The following is a 9,261-nucleotide window of genomic DNA, read 5'->3' as shown; positions in this document are numbered from 1 at the left end:
GTTGCCCAGGCTGGTCTTGAACTCCTGACCTCAGGTGATCCACCCGTCTTGGCCTCCCAAAGTGCTGGGATTACAGGCGTGAGTCACCGCACCCAACTCACAGTTCAATCTTGGTAGGGTCTATGTGTGTAGGAATTTATCCATTTCCTGTAGATTTTTCTAATTTTTTGGCATACTGTTGCTCATAGTAGCCACTGACGATTCTTTGAATTTCTGCAGTATCAGTTGAACGCCTCCTTTTAAATCTCTCGTTTTGTTTATTTGAGTCTTCTATTTTTTTTTTTTCTTGGTCTGGGTAAAGGCTTGTCAATTTTATCTGTCTTTTCAAAAAACGAACTTTTTGCTTTGTTGATCTTTTGCATTATTTTCTTCATTTCAAATTCATTTATTTCTGCTCTGGCTTTTATGATTTCTTTTCTTCTACTAACTTTGGGTTTGGTTTGCTCTTGCTTTTCTAGTTCTTTAAGATGCATTGTTATGCTATTTATTTGAAGTTTTTATTCTTTTTTGACGTAGGCACTTACCCCCTCTTTAAGGCCAATAACTCTTAGATTTGCCCTTTTGTGACTATTATCTAGATCCTGTAGGCCATGCTTCATTCTTTTTTATTATTTCTTCTTCTATCCTCTGACTGTGTATTTTCAAATCGTCTGTCTTTAAGCTCACTAATTCTTTCTTCTGCTTGATCAATTCTGTTATTAAGAGACTCTGATGCATTCTTCAGTATGTCAATTGCATTTTTCAACTCTAGAATTTTTGCTTGTTTCTTTTTAATAATTTCAATCCCTTTGTTAAACTTACCTTATAGAGTTCCGAATTCCTTATCTGCGTTATCTTGAATTTCTTTGAGCTTCCTCAACACAGCTATTTTGAATTCTCTGTCTGAAAGAGATCGCATACCTCTATTTATCCACAATTGATCCCTCGTGCCTTATTTATGGTGAGCTGCCAGAATTAGTCCCTCATGCCTTATTATGTTTCATTTGGTGAGGTCATATTTTCCCTGATGGTGTTGATCCTTGTAGATGTTTGTTGGTGTCTGGGAATTGGAGAATTAGGTATTTATTACAGTCTTCACAGTCTGGGCTTGTTTGTACATGTCCTTCTTCCTCTTTGTTTTTTGTTTTTTGTTTTTTGAGACAGGGTCTCACTCTGTTGCCCAGGCTGGGGTACAGTGGTGTGATCACAGCTCACTGCAGCCTTGACCTTGGGGATTAAGCCATCCTCCCGCCTCAGCCTCCCAAGTAGCTGGGACTACAGGTGCATGCCACCACACCCCACTACTTTTTGTATGTTTTGCAGAGGCAGGCTTTTGCCATGTTGCCAAGGCTCAAACTCCTGGGCTCAAGCAATCTGCCTGCCTTGGCCTCCCAAAGTGTTAGGATTACATGTGTGAGCCACTGGGCCTGGGCTGCCTGTCCTTCTTGGGAAGACTTTCCAGGTATTTGAAGGGACTTAGGACTCAATAACACTGTGGTTCTTGCAGACTCATAGAAGTACCACCTTGGTGGTCTTAGATAAGGACTGGAAGAATTATCTGGATTACCAGCAGCAATTCTTATTCTTTTATCTTTCTTTCTCCCAAACAAATGGAGTCTCTCTGTCTGTGCTGAGGCACCTGTAACTGGAATTGGGGGACATAAGCATCCCTGCAGCCACCACCACTGGGACTGCACTAGTTCATACCTGAAGCCAGTGCAGCACTGGGTCTTGCCCAAGGCCCACTGTAACCACTACCTGGCTACCACCTATGTTCACTCAAGGCCCTAGGGCTCTATGATCAGCAGGTGGTGAAGCCAGCAGGGTTTGTGTCTCTCCCTTCAGGGCAATGAGTTCCCTCCGGCCCTGGATAGGCCCAGAGATGCTGCCTCAGAGCCAGGAATCACAGCCTTAAACATTTACCTGATGTTCTATTCTGCTGTGGCTAAGCTGGCACTCAAACCACAGGACAAAGTCCTTCCTGCTCTTTCCTCCCCTTTCCAAAGGCAAAGGAGCGTCTCCCTGTGGCCACTGTCACCACTGGCCCATGGTCGGGAGTTCTGCCAGGCCATTGCTGGTGCTCACTTAAAGCCCAACGGCTCTTCCATCAGCTTGCAATGAATGCTGCCAGGCCGGGGACTCACCCTTCAGGCCACTGGGCTCCCCCTGGCCCAGGGCAGGTCCAGAAATGCTGTCCAAGAGCCTAGGCCTGGACTCAGAGACGCTAAGGGCCTGCTTGGTGCTCTATCCCACTGTGGCCAAACTGGTACCTAATGTGCAAGACAAAGTCCCCGTTACCTTTCCTTCCACTTTTCTCGAACAGAAGGGGTCTCTCCGTACAGCCACCACAGGTGGGAATGTACTAGGTCACACCTGACACCAGCACCTCTCAGGGCCCAAGGCCCACAGCATATTACCTGGGTATCACCGTTGGTTATTCAGGGTCTGAGAGCTCTTTAGTGAGCAAGTGATGAACCCTGACAGGACTAGGTCCTTCTCTTCAAGGCAGTGGGTTCCCTTCTAGCCCAGGGTGTACCCAGAAATGTCACCCATGAGCTAGGGCCTGAAATGGGGGCCTCATGACTCTGCCCAGTGACCTCTCCAAGTGTGGCTGAGCTGGCCTCCAAGATGCAACAGAAAGTCCTCTTTAGTCTTAACTCTCCTCTCCCTGAGCAGAAGGAAGGAGTCAGTTTCATTGCTGCCAACTGTGCTGCCTGGAGTTGGAGGAGGGGTGGTTCAAGCACTTCCTTAGCCTCAAAGCCTGGTGTCACTCTAGGTCATGTGCCCCACAGGTCCTCTGGCTCTAAGCCCAGCCCAGTACCAGGAGTTGCCTAGGAATTAGAGTCCTTGTGTCCTAGACAGCTTTTCAAGTTTACCTCGTACCTCAGAGCACTTTAGTCCATGGCGGCAGGGCTTGCTGAGAAACTCAAGTTCCAACCACTGGGATGGGCGATTCCCCTCTAGCTGGGGTTGGTCCAAATACTCCCTCTGTGCATGAGCACCAGCTGAAGCCACCAGGGCTTTGCTGTCTGCTGTGACAGGGCAAAACTGAGTTCAATGTGAAGCCCCCAGTCACTGCAGTCTTCCTCTCCCAAGTGCATAGATTTTCCCATGCCTTGTGGCTGCTGCTGAGGGATGAAGCAGGGGTGGCACTGGCGATTTAAGACTGTCTTTCCTAGCCTCTTCCATGCCCCTGTCTGCAACATGAAGTGAAAACCAGGTACTGTGATTGCTCACCTGATTTTTTGTTCTTGTGATGGTGCTTTCTGTGTGTAGTTAGTTGCTAAAGTTTGGTGTTCGTACAGGGGAGATGAATGGAGTGGGCTTTTATTTGGCCATCTTGCTCTTTCCCTTTTGATTTCAAGGTCATTAAAGGCCTTTCTTAGACTTGTATAGACATAAGTTTTCATCATGCATTTTTTTTTTTTTTTTTTGAGGCAGAGTCTTGCTCTGTCCTACAGGCTGGAGTGCAGTGGCACAATCTCAGCTCACTGCAACCTTATCTCCCTGGTTGTGCCTCAGCCTCCACAGTAGCTGGGATTATAGGCGTGCGCCAGCACAGCTGGCTAATTGTTGTATATTTAACAGAGATAAGGTTTCGCCATGTTGGCCAAGCTGGTCTCGAACTCCTGGCCTCAAATGATCTGCCCGTCTCGGCCTTCCACAGTGCTGGGATTACAGGTGTGCACCACCGCACCCGGCCTCATCATGCATCATTCTTATGTGTTTATCAAATAAAAAATATAAGTGCAATAAATGAGATAAGGTATTTCATAGGACATCTTTCTGAGAGCATTGGTGATGCAGAATTTTTGGTTCCTCCGTTGTTTCTGGAAGTTTCCACCAAGCTGCTGACACCCAACCTACATGTTTTGATATTCACATTTACAGGCAATGATGCCTCCATCGTGTCTGGGCCTGGAGGACAGTGGCCATAAGACAAACCCTAACTTCAGGAATGTCAAAAGGTGAAAAAAAAAATGGTGCCTCAGATTTGATTAAAGAAAAGGTGGTTAGTGCCTGGGAATATTACTTGAGAGAATGAGTGCATGAGTCAGTGCATGAACAAGTGATGAGTGAGCAGAAAAGTGAATTACCCTGAGCCTAAGGGAAAGTGCCCCGAGAGAACTTGCTGACGGATGAAATGATACAAAGTCGAGCTTCCTTATTTTGGGCTTAAACCAGAAGTTCTTGCCGGGTAACTGTACCCCACGGGACTTTGGCAAAGTCACATTTTTGTGGTCCCAGCTTGGGGAGGGTGCTTCTGGCATCTAGTAGGTACAGACACTGGTGTGCTGCTCAACATCCTACGCTGCACAGGACAGCTCCCACCACAAAGAATGATCCTGCACAAAACACCACTAGTGCCAAGGTTGAGAACCTCTGCCTTAAGCCGAACAGGGACAGCAGTTCCCCTTGAAATGCACGTGTTCCCAGAAGTGTTCAGATATGACCAAGTAGCACATCACCACCTCCAGGATGTCTTCCCTGATTGCTCCCTTCCCTGCCTCCTGCCTGCGCTTAGCATCCCTCACTGGGCTCCCTTGGCACCTCCGGCCCCTGCTCCCGTCTGTGCCTTTCCCACCCTGGATCATAACTCTCTCATTTCTCTGACTCCCTCAAGGACTTTGGGCTCCTTGAGAGCAGAAAGCAGGTCTTATTTTTCACCACTTGGCAGTATACGACCACCTTCCTGCCTTGGTATTTGCATCTTGATCATCCAGTCCCATTCATATGATCTTGATTGAGTTCATATTAATAATCATAATGAGGCTGGAGTTCTCACTGACACTTTAGAAATGTGGACCCCGAGGCTGGGGCATGTTCAGTAACCTGTGAGGGCCGCCCAGCTGGTGGTTGGGACTCAACACAAGGTAGGACCAGCCTGTCTCGTCTTGGGCATCAGAAGCTCTGGGCTCAAAGCCCAGCTCTGTCATTTGCTTTCTTTTTGATCCTAGGCAACTTGCTTAACTTCTCTGAAGCTGAATTTCTACAGCTGGAAAATGCAGGTGTTCATACCCTTTTCATGAGGTTTTGTGAGTATTAAGAGAATTAGTGTGTATTGGGCCAGGCTAATGATAATAATTATAACCATCCCTGTGTGCTGAGCACTTACTGTGTAGCATCTCACACAATACCTACAGGAACTCTGAAAGGCGGCTGCTTTTATTATACCCAGTTCAGAGAAGAGGAGACTGAGGCTCCGATTGGAACTCAGGCTGACCAGGCTCCAGTGTCTCCACCCCATCTAGTGAGCAGCCCTCCAGGGAGGAGGGATGAGCTCAGCCCAGTCCCTTCCAATCCAGAGTCCTCTGCAGGATGGCACACTGTCAGGGGTCCCTTCTACACCTCAGTGGCAGGAGGGAGTCAGCTTCGACAGGCCAGGCTAGCAGAAGAGCAGGGTGTCTGGAGCCTGAGTGTAAGGTGGGACAGCCTGCTCGGAATCTTGGCTTTGGCTCTTACTGACTTCACAGCTTTGGGTGGGTCCTTTCAGATCTCCCAGAGCCACAGTTTCCTCATCTGAGAGATGCACAGACATAGCCAGGCCCCCTGGAGTCGCTGCTGGTTGTAATTATTTGCTTCCACCGTATGTGGCTAGCTGGGGGTGGACAGTCCCTTAGGGCCTCTGTCCTTAGCTCTGGCGAGCCCTGGGGACTTCAGCCAATCCCAGGCCACTGCGAGCAAGCCATCTAGCACAGGTGGGGCACCCATGATTTAATGGGAGAGCCTCAGAGTGCCCCAGGGGCTCTGCCCATGTCCCCTTGGGTGCCTTTGTGCCTCTCCTTCCCTGGCGGCAGGTGGGCTGCCTCCTCTCTTAGGGGGAGGGGCAGCCTCACCACGCACTGATGGGTGCTGGAAGCGTTACGCATACTCGGGTTCCGCTGCCCAGCCCCAGTGGGACCGACTCCACAGTGTGGCTCAGGGCTACCGACATCGTTTGCAAAATGAACAAGAGGCCCCTTGTTCAACCATGACTAAGAGTTTTTAAATGGTGACAGCAGATCATTGAACCAAGCATAGGGTCCTTCTGGATGACAGCACAGGATGCACAGCCCTGAGCCAGCCCTGGCGGGACTGAGGCTTCCTCCAAGACCCCCAGAAGGATTGCAGCAAAGGTGCCCTCCATGGGCCCTCGTCACCTCTCCCTCGTCTGACTGTCTCCTCCTGTTCCACTTCCCTGATGGGCAGATCAAGAGGACTTTACGTTGCATCTTGGAGTCCAGCTCAGCCAGTGGAATCTCAGCCTCCCCAGGAACTAGGATTATAGGCGTGCGCCAGCACAGCTGGCGAATTGTTGTATTTTTAACAGAAATAAGGTTTCACCATGTTGGGCCAAGCTGGTCTCAGAGAAGCTTGGAGGTGCCAGTTTTTCCCAGGCAACTCCCTAATGAATCACTTTCAACAAATCCCCCTCCCAGGGTCTGCTTCAGGGGCTCTATGCTAACACAGGGTTCCAAGAGCAGAGCCGAGCTGACACCTCATCCCAGCGATACTCACGCTGCTTCCTGCCCCTCAATTAAACAGTGACAAAGTATCACAAAACACCAGACTCAGCATCGTATTTGGTTGTTTTTATTGTTCTGTGGCCTCCTCCCACCTGCTAACATTTAGGCCTCAGCACATCAGGTGGCTAGAACTAGGAATCACACATGAGTAGGCAAGTTCATTTCCATTTCCTGATGGATGAATTTATCTTGGGAACATTTGAGATGGGGACATACCTCCCAGAGCCATGCTTGGGAGAAATCTTTCAAAAATATCAAGCTGCTGAGCCTGCTCTTAGAAAGCGGCTTCAGAAATGCTTGCATGGGCGGCGGCTTCTTCCCGGGGTAAAGGTCTCATGGAGCTGCAGGGCCTTCCTCCCAGGATGGTAAAACAGGGACCCAGAGCTGTTAAGTGGCTCCCACAAAGTCACCCAACCAGGCTGGGCCAAACTGGGATTGACGGCCAGGTGTCCCGTCTCTAAGCATCTCTGGGGTCTTGCTCTGCTGAGCTGAATGTGAAGTTTGAGGGTCAAACTACTTTTCCTAGCCGTTTCCAAGGCTTAGCAGAAAGTGGAGGAATTTTCTTGCAACCCAGCTGGAAAGGAGGAAAGAAGCATCAGGGTGAACTGCCGCCGGGCAGACCACAGAGTCACCAATCTTTCCTCTCCCCGCCACCACCGCCACCATCAGAAACACCAGGAAGATGCCCGTTTCTGAGAAGACCCAATTCTGAACTCACTGTGACGTCTTCACGGCATCATTTTATTTAGTTCCTAACTCCTCCCTTACCATCAGTCCAATTTTATAGATGAGGAAGCTGAGGCTTGGAGAGCTGAAATTATTTACTAAAGGTCACACAGTGGTGGAGAAAGAATTTGAACCCAGGCCTAGCTTGCTCCAAAGGCTGTACTTTTTTTTTTTTTTCTTGAAACAGGGTCTCACTCTGTCACCCAGGCTGGAGTGCAATGGTGCAAACATGGCTCACTGCAGCCTTAACCTCCCTGGCTCAGGTGATCCTCCCACCACAACCTCCCAAGTAGCTGGGACCACAGGTGCGCACCACCATGCCTGGGTAGTTTCCTATTTTTCTGTAGAGATAGGGTTTTGCCATGTTGGCCAGGCCAGGCTGGACTTGAGCTCCTGGGATCATACCATCCGCCTGCCTCGGCCTCCCAAAATGTTGGGATTACAGGCGGGAGCTGCTGCGCCTGGCCAAAAGCCTCAACTTCTAAACCATCCTAAACTGCCTCTCAAGGTCTCTTCCTCATCCACTGGCCTCCTCCTTCCCTGTTAGACGCTCAGTCCTCAGCTGCATCTGACCTACTCCAGGGACGGCTCCTGTCATCAGCAGGTAATAGACAAGCTGCCATCAGTCCCTGCGGGCTCCAGATTTTCTGGGAGGACTCTGGAATCTGAAATCTGACATTTGCTTTTCAGTGACGTCCTAGGAGGCTGTCACCTGCTTTTAGGGGCTCCTTTTTGCCCTCTGTGGCTATCCAGCATTCACAGGGGCTGGGTAGATTTTCAGGTTTAGGGCTGCAACTCCACGGCCTTTTGCATGCACCTGCGTCTCACCTTTGAGGGCACCTGAGAGCAAGCCTGTGCCTCACCTGCGGCCTCCTCTGGAGTCAGACTCCCTGCCACCTTCCCGCGTCCACCCCAGGGGCATCCTTTTGGCTCCCCAAAGCCAGCGTCCCTCCCGCCTCAGTACTTTCACTCTTCCAACTCCCTCCACCTGGGCGCCTGTCCTCCAGACCCTCCCCAAGCAGCACCTTCTCACCTCAGATCTTGGCTCACACTTCAACCCCCACAGGGCCTTCCCTGACCCCAAATGAAGCAGCCCCTGTCCCAGGCTCTGCCCCTGCCCGGGGACTCTGCCCCACATTGCCTGTTCACTTCTTCACCACACCTGTCTTTGTATGGATTGATCTGTTGGCTCGTGTAGCCTTCCTCTACCAGGATGTGGCCTCCCTGAGAGCAGGGGCTCTGTGTGATTTGTTCACCATGCCGCTCTGCCATGAACTACCGCTGAGCAACCAAGAGGCTGGAACCATGACTATCAGATAGTTGGCACCCAACAGAATTGTTTGACAGAAGTGAGAAGAGATAGACAAGACTTCCTGGAGACAGTAAAGCAAAGGAATGGAAAGGAAAGTTGCGACCTAGTCTGCTCTTGGATTTTGATTCAGAGAGATACAGAATTTCTTCCACTTCTGATCACACACAAAGTTCTCCTATGTTCCTGCCTTGAAATTGCAGTAGGTCCTGATTTCACATCATAGATAGCTTATTGGAAACCGCAACTTTAAGCAAAATGACTACTGTATAACAAAAACAATTTTACCATAGGCTAATGGATATAAACAAGAGTTAAGGCCAGGCACAGTGACTCATGCCTGCAATCCCAGCACTTTGGGAGGACAAAGTGGGAGGACTGCTTGAGCCCAGGAGTTCAAGACCAGCCTGAGTAACATAGTGAGAACTCATCTCTACAAAAAATACAAAAAAAATTAGCCAGGTGCGGTGGTGTATGTCTGTAGTCCCAGCTACTGGGACTACGGCTGAGGCAGGAGGATGGCTTGAGCCTAGGAGTCTGAGGCTGCAGTGAACAATGATTGTGCCAGTGCACTCCAGCCTGGGTGACAGAGTGAGAACCCGTCTTTTAAAAAAACAAACGAATGAGTTAAGCTTCTATGGCATACAGTGCATATAGTACGTCGTTGCATTTAAAGTCAATTTCCAAGAACCTATTGATGACGTTAGGTGAGGACTTACTGCAGAAGGGAATTTCAAATTC

At 49.5% G+C, this 9,261-nt stretch overlaps 1 protein-coding gene across 1 annotated transcript in view; it reads right to left on the bottom strand.

The window, feature by feature from the left end:
* Nucleotides 1–6,539: 6,539 nt before the first annotated feature.
* WFDC1 (WAP four-disulfide core domain 1) overlaps nt 6,540–9,261 on the bottom strand; it is a 35,130-nt gene continuing 32,408 nt past the window's right edge. Inside the window, exon 7 of the mRNA XM_003272492.4 lies at nt 6,540–7,059. The gene's annotated coding sequence lies outside the window, so the exon portion shown is untranslated. The remainder of the gene's footprint in view (nt 7,060–9,261) is intronic.

This window comes from Nomascus leucogenys, chromosome 2, assembly GCF_006542625.1.
Source record: "Nomascus leucogenys isolate Asia chromosome 2, Asia_NLE_v1, whole genome shotgun sequence".
Lineage (NCBI taxonomy): Eukaryota > Metazoa > Chordata > Mammalia > Primates > Hylobatidae > Nomascus > Nomascus leucogenys.
This window is presented reverse-complemented; position numbering and strand designations above follow the sequence as displayed.